This window comes from Cupressus sempervirens, chromosome 4 (assembly GCF_028749045.1).
Source record: "Cupressus sempervirens isolate cs-2001-9-10 chromosome 4, ASM2874904v1, whole genome shotgun sequence".
NCBI classification, from domain to species: domain Eukaryota; kingdom Viridiplantae; phylum Streptophyta; class Pinopsida; order Cupressales; family Cupressaceae; genus Cupressus; species Cupressus sempervirens.
This window is the reverse complement of record NC_143121.1, coordinates 775,634,644-775,646,903: the sequence shown is the minus strand read 5'-3', so window position 1 is coordinate 775,646,903 and position 12,260 is coordinate 775,634,644.

Genomic DNA, 12,260 nt, shown 5'->3' with positions numbered 1-12,260 from the left:
TGGTGAGAGCTTCAGGCAAGTGGTTGGGTCCCATTTTGTACCTCATCTGCCTAGTTGGTGGAGTTCAGTGCCATGGTGGAAAATCATTGGAAGACACGTGCAAATTAGAAGACATGTCATCATTGGGTGCCATGGCGCTATGGGAAGTTGGCCTCAATTTTCCCATAGCGACATAGCGCCTGGGCACCACGTGTCCCCTTAGTAGGGTCAAAGCAGTACGGACCCTCTAGGTTGGTGCCTTGTTAGACCAAGGTGGTGCTTCGTTAGGCCAATGGGGAACAACCACATATGCCAGGTCAGAATACAGATAGATCGTGGGACCGGATCTTCAACATAGCCAGTGTAGTAAGGGGTTAAGTTCTCCACCGTCAGATCTGCAGAGATCAATGGTAGGCGCCATCGCGCTATGGATAAGCTGCACGAAATTTATGATAGCGAGTTGGTACCTGGAGGACATGTGTCCTTGTGGGTCCAAGTTTGGAGGTGCAGGAAATACAGATAGTTAGCACATGGATGATTCCCATTGATTGATACACTGAGGGGTAGGGGGCAGTATCTATCTTGCTTGCCGTCAGATCAAGGAAAATCGACGGAAGGCACCATGTTGCCATGGTGAAGTTTCACGAACTTTATCATAGCAACATGGCACCCTTTCACCATGTGTCAGTGGGGCCAAGTCTCGCCAAGGTGCGATCGCGGAGGTGATGCTAGGTGTGCTGACAGCATTTTGCAGGCCCAAAAGTTGAAAAGTAATCACGAAACATGACGAGTCTTCATGATCGTCAGATCAGGGCAGATCAATAGAAGGTGTTGTCTCGCTATGGTGAAGTTGCATGATCTTTACCATAGTGACATAGCGTCTTGCTGACATGTGTCTCGCTGGCAGACTAGGGTTGACGGTTAATGGCTTGTAGTCAGTGCAGTCGTCGCAGTCAATAGGGCAGTTAGTTTTGATGTTGCAACTAGATGGTGGAAAGATGGTGCAGTCAGGTTGGTGACCACCATAGTTAGAGATAACAGTGGGGCGCTATGTCACTATAATGACCCTCAGGGCATGGTGCCCATAGTGACATAGCATCCAGTCCAACATAGGGAATGGTCAGCGCGTGGGACCTTGAGGAGGTGGCAAAATAAAGAGAGACGATTGGCCCACGTGGTCTAGTTGGCACATAAGGAACTGTTTGACTTGCTTTGACCTCATAGATTCATCAGCCAGAAGTAATGAATTAGGTTTTTTGCCATGAGATTTTGATCCTATGATCAATGCCACCAACTCAGAAGTGAATGTAAAGTGCAAGGACATTCTACCACCATTACAGATCTATCTACTATGTCAGGGGATGTTTTCTGGCACCGTTCTATCTTCTCCAGGCTCTTTCTCAGAGGAATATTAGATTTTTGGTACTCAAAATCACCAGATCTTTGATTGGATTTCCAGGGTGAGAAGTTAATGCCAGTAGGTGAGAAGGAAATGTAATGCAAAAATCCTCAGTTATGCCTAAACTATAAAGGCAATTTTGTGATCTTTTCTTAGGGGGACTCCTTTTCTGATTTCTCTGCTACTGCTTGCATATTTGTAGTGTAAAATTCCCTTTGTCTCTGAGCAATATAACATTCTGTATCATCTCCTTCAACCATCAATGTGTATGTGCATCCATCTTGCCTCTCATTGGTGTATTGTTGAGATCTGTGGCTTGCATGTTGTATCTATTTTCGGCCTGTTGGATAATATATAAGTGAAAAACTTTTCCTTGTGTTATTTAGTTTGGTTTCCTGATCTGTATGTGGTTATTGATTGACATAAGTCTGGGTGTGTATGTCTTTTGAATGTTATCTTGGTTTTGTAGTGCATATATGGGCAGAAATGAGTCTGAACACTCTATTTTGGTGCATCACCTCCTTAGATTAGACTAGGTAGATTTTCTTTTGTGCTCTCCTTCTCCCTTTTCCTCTCCAAGAAGTAGATAGGTGCGCCCTGATAGTAAGAGGAAGTCGGCCTTCTCCAGAGACTCAACCTCGCAGTTCAAGTCCCATAGCTTGGAGGTTGTTTCCATGTTTCACTAGGTTGTCCTCGCGCATAGGCCTTGGACAAGGGTGCAAACCTAAGTGACAACAAGTATCCCTTTGCTAACTTTATTCTTTAAGCATAGATTACTATTTTCATTAGTCCTTGTAAAACTAGTCTTCACCAAATAGTTGTGCAACCTTTCATACCATTATGTAGGGGCTTGTTTCATTCCATATAATTTTTTCTATAATTTACATACCATGTTCCTCTTGCTTGGATCAAAAAATACTTCAAGGTTTTTAATATATACCCCTTCTTCTAGTATTCCATTCAAAAATGTAGATTTGATATCCATTTGATACACTTTAAATCCTTTATAAGAATAATATGCAAGTAGAGTTCTAACTCCTTCCAATCTCACTACTAGGTAAAAGTAAAAAGTTGTATCACCTTTTAGGTTGAATTATTAGAATGACTAAATTTGATTTTTTATATCTAAAAATTAATTTTGTTCAAACATATGATCTAGATAAATTCATTCTAGCTAAGTTATATATGGTATCACACTTTTATAATTAGAAATGTCTATTAAATGCATGTTCTCTACTAGTTTGTATCCAATTACTAAAGAAATAAAATTATTTCAAAAAAATGATGTTTCAATAACTCTTACTATTTTTAATGATATCTTTTTAATAACATATAAACACCATTTTATACAACTCAATGTCAAGAATATTCTCATATAGACTTTATAGTATTTTCTTTTTATCGATAAGAGGCCGAAGCCAGGATTCATTATTATTGTTATGTGTTGTGATTACTTATTATTATTAAGTATTAATTTTGAGTAGATTCAAACTCAAGACATTCCACATAGGAGGCTCACAATTTACCATTTTGTTGTAGGCTCTTGCCTAGAGTTTATAGTGTTTTAATTGGATATGGTATATTGTAATTAAAAAATTCTACAAGCATGTATTTTAACACTTGAAAAGATGTTGACTTTGAGAAAGAAAAAAATATTAAATCATAGAAAGAAAATTTAAAAATTATATGGCATTCTAGAGGAGAGAGTCCTCTTCAAGAATGTATAGTTTTTCTTCTAGTTAGAATAGATTTATTTTTTTAAATGTGGTGGGAGATGAAAACTATCAATTTTAGATGAGTTAAAATTTGAATTATTATAAAAGAGAAAATATTGGTCGAAAGCCAATTTTTTATTTTTGATTGTTCTAGCTATATATGTTGTTAATAACATATTTTGAGATAAAAGGGAAATAAGTTTATTTCCATAAAGTTTTCTGGTGGGAACTAGACCCCTAAGTTTTAGCATTTTTCAATAGCTGAAAATTATCTATTAAAATTAGGAAAATAAATCAATTCTTATTCCAATAATAATTATAAAATTTAATCCTAAACTTCAACCATTTCTACACATTTTATTAGTTTACTTTGGTTTCAAATTCTAAATAATAATACCTATTTTATGTCATTGAAGGTGAACAATTATACTTTTGTTAGTTTTTTCATTTACAAAAGGGTGACACAGGTTTGTGCTTTTACCCTACTAGAGAAAATGCTTCTCCATATTCATTGCCTCATTCTTTTGCATATCCTTTGCATACCAATCTACCTTTGTTCCTTGTGACTTCTCCTTTCTCATTTAGCTTGTTCTAAATATCCACTTGGTTCCAGTAACATTCTTGCCTTTTGGTCTAGGTAATAATGACCAAGATCTATTCTTCTCTATTTTTTCAATATCTTCATTCATTGCTTGAATCCAATCTTCATTACCCAAAGCATCCTTCATTGATTTAGGCTTAAACTCACATAATAAGCATGTTTTATTTTTTAGCTTGTTTCTTGTCATGATTCATGAATACTTGTTCCCAATGATTTGATATGGTTTATGATGCCTTCCTACATATTTAGCTAACATAAGTATTAGTATTCTTTCTTCTTCTTTTTGTTCTTTAGGTTCATCTATCAAATTCACATTAGGGTCATTTTGTATCACTACTTTTACTTTTGGTTGATCATTAATGATTTCCTCAAGATTGGTAACCTCTTGTTGTATCTTGACATCATCCTGCTAACACTCAGCTTCTACAACCTATTGCTATGCATCCTGCTATTGCAACATGACATTCACATGTTTTTTCTACATAGAAAATTTATTCTCTATTTTAGGTAAATTTTAGGGTTCTCCTTCATTGACATGTATAAATATGTTGTAGTCTTCACATTCCTTCTTATATTCAAATTCTTTCTTTTCTACATATTCATCAACTCTCACATTTTCACTTTTCACAAAATTGTTACTATTAGAGTTCAAACACTTATAAACTCTACTATTAGTAGAATATCCTAGGAATATGCCTTCATCATTTTTACCATCATGTTTTCCATTCTTATTGTCCTTTAGTATATAACATTTATTTCAAAAGACTTTAAAGTATTTCACATTAGTTGCATACCCATATAATAATTTAAAGGGTGTACCTTTCTTGATTTGTACTTGGTTCAAAGTATAAATTGTTGTACTTATACTTCTCTCTAGTGTATTTTTGATACATTCTTCTCCATCATCAGTGTTCTAGCATAATCCATGATTGATTTGTTTCGTCTTTGATCTATTCTATTCTATGAGGGGACCCTAGGTACCGACATCTATCTCTTGATTCCTCTATTATTGCAGAATAAGTAGAATTCATTAGAGATAAACTCACCTCGTATGTTAGATTTCAAGCGCTTAAAATTTTTACTTGTTTCCTTTTCAACTCTTTCTGAATACCACATAAACAATTGAAAAGCATTACATCTTTCTTTTACAAACATCACAATCATCATTCTAGAGTAGTCATCAACAAATAGAAGGAAAACTTTATCACCATAGTAACTTTGCACTCCAATAGGTCTAGAAAGGTTAGTATGGACCAATTCCATAATATCATTAGATGAGTAGGTCCTACTCTTGAAACTAGATTTTTTCATTTTACCCAATTGACATTGCTTAGACATAAAATTATCTAGTTTCCTCAATCTTGGTAATCCTCTTACTTTTTTCATCTTACTAATAATTACCAAATTAATAAATTTAAAATTGCATAACCTCTTATACCATAACCATATATCATCAAATTTTTCAAACAATCATGTCTCATTAGATAAATCTAGATAAAACATATTACATCTTGAATGTTCTCCACTTCTAATTATTTTATAAGTTGCATAAAATATCTTGGCCTTCTTGCGATGGAATTTGTATGCACAAAAACCTAACCTGTTGGGAAAAAGAGTAAACAAGCACACATTAGTTGCAATAGATACATCAAGTATTCAAAATATAACACACAATACTAATTCTATGCTTGAGTTTTGCAACTCAAAGAAACCAAAAATTAAGGTCCTCATGCAACCTCAATAGCCCAACAAAGGCACCCATGAGAGGCCCTATTGGTGTGTTTTAGATTGGAGGGAAGTTAGTGTACTCTCCCAAAACACAACTATTTGAATCCCAATAGTTGTAAAATGCAAGTGATAATGATCCCACATTAAGGTGAATGGAGAATGCTTCAAAAAATGGCTATGGAAGCAACCATGCTTGAGAGAATTCAAATGGATATGGAAGTCGATGCAAGAAAAAAACTAATTTAATAATGTAAGATGAAATGAAATTTATCAACTACCAAGGGTTAGTAACAATGCAACTATTAAAATCATTATAAAGTTCTAATACCAAACTAACATGATAACAATGCATATGAGGGAGATGGAAAATGCTTGAGACAAGGGCTATATTTATAGGCTTTGAGAGAGGCCTTGGTGAGGTGGCATCTATGTGGCATCCACATAGGTGCCACAAGGGAGACATGTAGGCAAGTAATGCAAGTGGTCATCACTCAAAGTTTTCTCACACATGTGGGAAAACTTGAAGGAAGGAGTAGGGGACAATGGTGTAAGAGGTGTGGAAGGCATGAGAGTTGTGAGAAGTGTGAGGGTTCCTCACACATGTGTGAGTACACACTTAGGAACTAAAAGGGGTTTAGCAAGGTGTTTAGGATAAATAAGTGGGATTAAGAAGTGGGTAGGATTAGAAGGATGAAAGTGATGGTTGTAGACTAGGTTTTAGGGTACGTTTAAGAATAAATTAAATAGGATTTAATTTAATCATAGGTTTAGAGAATTTAATGAAATAGAGGGAATTAAATATATAATATTTATTTAAAAGGGGATTTATGGAGGATATGAATTAAATAAATTCAAAACATTAGGGATGGAAGTATTTAAATTAAATTTAAACACATTAGGAAAGTTAACCTAATTAAATAAGTAGGAGAATATGACAAGTATAATTAATTAGTAAATAATCAATTATAATTACAAGGGAAATATTAAAGAAATTAATATAGTGTTGAGGAAAATTTTAAGCATCTACAGAACTCAACTCGCTATTTTAAGCTATTCAATTGTGAAACACTCAAAAAATTAAAGTTAAGTCCTTCAACCGAATAAGTATTGTCACATCTGGTCTTATCAGTCAATCTTATTGATCCTTTACCTTTCACAAGACATGGTTCACCATTACCAAACTTAACACATCTTCTTTTATAATGTTCTAAGGTTTCAAACTTAATTCTATCTTCAGTTATGTGATGTGAGAAACCACTATCAATTATCCATCTATCACCTTTACTCACATATACAATTAATACGATGTTCTCATCTTAATTATAATCATATTTCATAGAAACATAGACAATTTCTTCATCATGGGCATCAAACTCATTATCATTTTCTTCTTCACCAATATAGTAGGATTTCTTACCTTTGTCTTTGTTGTCCTTATATCTTCTATTGTATCTATCATCTCTTCTATCTTTGTACTTTATTTCATTTTGTTCATCATTTTCTTCTCTATTAGGACATCTTGTAGCAATATGACCAAGTTTTTTATATGAAAAACATATTATAGGAAGTTTCACTTTGAATTTTACCTTGCCTCTTAGTAGCCTTCTAGCCCTTAGTGCTTGAAGCTCATAAAGATCATCATCAGAGATATCACTATCAATATTCACACACTTTCCTTTTCCTTTCTTATGAATAACCAATTGATATTTGAAAGTAGAACCAATAGTAGGAGGAGTGACATTATAAAAATTTGACAATTCAAAAGTACAAAGTCTACCAACAAATCCTTCCAAAGTCAAATTGTTACCAGGAGTACATCTTAGCTTTTGTAGTGCAAATACTCTAATAAACTAATTAGGAAGTAGGGTTCTCAGTACCTTGCTAATTATAATTTCATTATCATTCTTTCCATTGGATCCTCTTATAGAATTCACTACCTCTTTGACTTAGCTAGAGTATTAAGCAATAGTTTCACCTTTTGTTATTCTTATCTCATCAAACTTGCCTCTTAAGCTTTCTAATTTTTCTCTTAGAACATTCTTGTCTCTACCATAAATAGTCTATAATGTATCCCACATTTTCTATGTAGTAGTGCATCCCTTTATGTCATCAAACTCAGTATGAGGGTCGATGCAATCTCCAACATTGTATGATTGTGTTCTTTCTTCTCCTTCATTTGTTGGGTTGTCATAGGTCTAGTTATCTCTATGTATTCATGTTTCACATAATATTTTTCTCTATCTCTAATTCTTTCTATATGCAACTTCATCATGCTCTATCATGAAGGGAAGTTCTCCTTGTTCAACCTTGGAACTTTTTTTTTGTACATTGATCTTTAGCTTCAAGTACCTTAAAAAATTTCCTTACAAGAATCACATGCTCTGATACCAATTGTTAGAATGATTTAGAATAATCAAGAGGGAGGGGGGTGAATTAGATATCATTAGGTATCTATGTACCAATTCAATGTTTAAACACTTCAAACTAATTAGATCTATTCATTAATTCATTTGGTCTCTATAGGAAATAATTAGTAACATAAACTTGCACTCCACTATCCAATAATAACTAACTTGAAGAATATAAATAGTGAACAAAAATACTCAATGAATAACATTCAATAAATTAGGACATCAAGATTTAACATGGAAACCCTATTTGGAAAAAAACTACCAATAATATGCTACCAATTTTTCACTCTTCTGAAGTTAGCTCTAGGAGGAGCCAACCCTTTTAAAGGTTACAATACACATTGTTAGGTGTTAAGGATTTAATCACCCTATTAGAAGTACCTTGGTTAGAGAGATTAAGAAAATTCCATTATAATGTCACCTTAATTAAATGATTTGCAAATGATTATTAGGTCAACCTTGATTAAAGGATTTTAAGTAATACAATAGTTAGAAAGTAACAATAGGTTGATCTGATAAATACAACTCTTTGAAAATATGTATCACAATATATCTCATATGTTGATCCATTGACTAACCTCCATTATAATCTTTGCCTTTGATATTCTTGGAAACTCTTCAAGCAATCACACTTCACGTCTTCACAACTCCTTTTTTCCTCCTACTCAAGTTTGGCAATCAATAACATCAACAACTCAAAAATTTCAGGTTGCCATTATGCCTTCTAAAATTACTAGCTTTGATCTTTTTTCTCTTAAACTTCACTCTAGATCTTAGGGTTTGGCGAGATTCATTGAATCCTTCCACCATTTCATTCTCCTTCTCCCTTTCTAGATACTTTTCAAATCTTCTCTTTGTATCCATTCCTAGGTCCATGATCCTTATTTTCAACATCAAATGCTTTATCATGAATCAAACATGGTTTATCATGCATCAAATGCTCTAGGTCATCCATCCTTATCTTCAACACATATTACATATTCCAAGAATTCAATTGTGTAGGTTCGAAATCAAGATTTTCTCAAAAACTATCAAATGCTCGACACACTTTCTGATTCTCAACATTACTAATGCTTGACCAATACTATATTATACTTGGATTATACTATCACTTATTCAACACTAGTATCACCTAGCTTCTTGTTCAAATTATTTAATATTCTTCTCTTTTTCTTGGTCAAGCCTATGCTTTTCATTTTTTTTGATCATTTCTTCTAGGCTTCAATACAGCTATCTTCTCCACTTACTGTTATGATTAAAAAATGCATTATCTTGCAAAGTTTAACTAATAAAGTTTCCATTGTAGTTTCACATAACTCAAAATTTCCTCAAATCCTCTTCATCAATCAACTATATATGAAACTCTACTTATGTAGCAAAACTCTCACTAGTAAGGTTTGAAAATCAATGACAAAATAACTAGCAAGGTTTGAAAATCAATAACAATTTTTTTTTCCAATTGTAGCTTCCAATAATAATATGAGGGAAAATGAAATATAATGCCAACACCTTCTTGTGGTCTCATAGCTTTCTTTATGGGATCCAATTTTTGCATGTGGAGAAGTGGGGATGTTTTGTGTGGTATGCATTTGTTGGGTAAACACATTGGCATGGTTTCATGTCACAATTTTTCAAGTTTAAATTGTAGTTAAGGTGGATGAGTCAAAATGATGGGATGAAATAAGGTAGCTTGTGATGAGTTCAACCAAATCCTCCAAATAGTTTTTGAAGGTAGTTCTCTAAGCTTGTGGTTGTGTGAGGTTGTGACACATGTACGGTTATGCTTCTCCAAGCCTCATCTCCTTCATATCTTATTATCTAACTTACGACAACAACACAAAAAATATCTTCTTAAGCACGTATTGAATGTTTCTTTGAATTGGAAAGTAACTTTGATGTCATAATAAAAATAGAGTTACAATCTAGAATACAAGAAATAAAAATACAAAGAAGAGAATTATAGATCTTGAAGACATGTTTGAGATGTTATAGTGATTAATTCTCTTTTTTGACTTTGTTGTCCTACTTTTGACATTTTTTGATGATATAATTTTTTTAGTTTGGCTGCACAAAGTCAAAATTAAAAAATGTTTCATTTTAGGTTGAATAATGGTAGGAGTAATATTTTTTATTTTATTTTTCCAACGATCACCTCAAATGTAATAAGACTGCCATAACGTTTTAGTATATGAGTTCAAATGACAACAACCTTTAATTTATAATAAGAGAAGGATATGAAAAGACATGTCTATTCATGGGGACATGTCTATTAAATAATTATATATTAATATAATAGTTAATTATAACATCTCACATAAAAATATATTTTTAAATTAATATATAGATATATTATATCTCACACATGTATAATTGTAAGAATTTGGTATAGCTCTGATACCATGTAAGAATTTTCCTTAGGGAAAAATGACACCAAGATCAAGAAGATCAAGAATTAGCACAAGAGAGACTAATGATGATCAAATGAGAATCTCAATAATGATCAAGATGATAATGGATATTAGATGATTGGATAAATACATCATAGAAGTGTCTTGTATATAAAGGAAACTAGAATGATTAGGAGTCAATAAAGAGATAAAAATCACAACTAAGCACATGTCTACCAAGAGTGGATTATCCTCCATTGAGCATAGGATTTTTTGCAATGATGAGAGGATAAGTTTACATATGTGTATCTCATTGAGAGATGTTGTAGACACCATGTTCTCAAATAAGTTGCTAACTCCTCTATTGTCAACAAGACAACTCATATGTCTATGCATATTCCTAAGTGTCTACATGAAAACTAATATAAAAATGCATTATCCTAAGTAAACTTAAGTAAAGCATAATAATAATTAATTATTTACACTAAAACCCCCCCTTAAGTGCAACTTAGGGGAATGAACTTAAGCTCACAAAGCTAATTGCAAGTTGCAATGTGGGTCATGACTACTAGGCCATGTTAGGTACCCATGTACAAATGCAATGCTCTACATACAATGCTATGCAATTCAATCTCTCTAAAAATGGAGAAAGAGGGAAAACCTCGTGGAAAAAACCTCCTCCAAAAAGAGAGATGAAGAAATGCAAGAATAGAGTAATCAAGACCCCCCTAGTATGACATACATCATGCATGCACAAGCATATATCCTCCATAAGAAAAAATACATGATGGTATCTGTTGGGACTCAAAATTGAAACCCCAATTTTCAGTACCATTGAAAAATCAAGCACTATAAGAACTTTTTGATGCATGTGTACCTGATTGTACTTGTGATGCCTAAGAGGTATTTGATGTTTCTAACACCTTGTATTTAGTATTTCTACTCATTCCATAAAGTTAAATTGTCATTCTGAGCCATTTCATGAAGTCCCATTTTGAGCAATATCCAAACCTACATTTTTGTGCGTCAAACTATGATTAAAGGCCTAGTTTTCCTTTGAATATCTTCTACCTAGAAATTTTTCATGACTCTCTACTTTGGGAGTGTTTAGTGTCCATAATAGAGAGCCTATGTTTCAAATTTTGAGTCATTTCAAATCTGTTTGACTAGGTTTTGAATCCCTCAAAGTTGGTTGTTTTTTGTTGTCATGCTGATGTGAATTGTTCAAAATTTTGGGAGGCCTTATTTGACTTGTTATAACTTTGATTCAATTGACCAAAATAAGAAAATTCCTATTTCATTACATTTTAGAGGTCAAAGAATTGCTACATTTCAATTTTGAGCTTATGACAAATCTATTTGATCAGTTTCCAAATGCAATTCCAAATGTAATTTCTAACTTTTTACTGATGTCAAAAGGTACAGAGTTGTTGGTTCCCCTATTTGTGATGTTATATATCAAAATCTATGATAGGTGAGATTGAATGGATTGTACCACAATGTTCTCCTCTAAAAATACTTCAAGTGTGCCAATTTTCAAGTCTTGATGAATCCGTCTGCACACTTTCCCAAGTGAATTCCATTTGCAAAAAATACTTTTTTTTAGTGTTTCCAACCCTACAAATTCGAGTAGCCCACTTTGACCATTCACCAAATGCGTCCTATTATTCATCATGAGCCCTAATCACAAATTTATGTTGTATTCATGATAGTAGATCAATTCCCCAATTCTCATCTCCCCAAGTGTTAGTTTGCCCTATTTTCAAAGCCAAATTCAGATGCAATTTATTGTTTCCTGACATGTTTTCTTATAGGTAGTTCTAAGAAGGAAACTTTGACGGTCAATATCTTTTGACTGAGAATTCATCATGAGATGAGATTTGACATGGTACAAGTATGCAAAACAAAGAATCAACATGTTTGATTTCATAACTTGTTCAAGTGTTTTTTCAGTTTTCAAGGCCAGTCAAAGGACCTCTTACCATGAAGTTGACAATCTATAGGAAAGGTTGAAAATCAGTTTCAAGTGATGCAATAGTG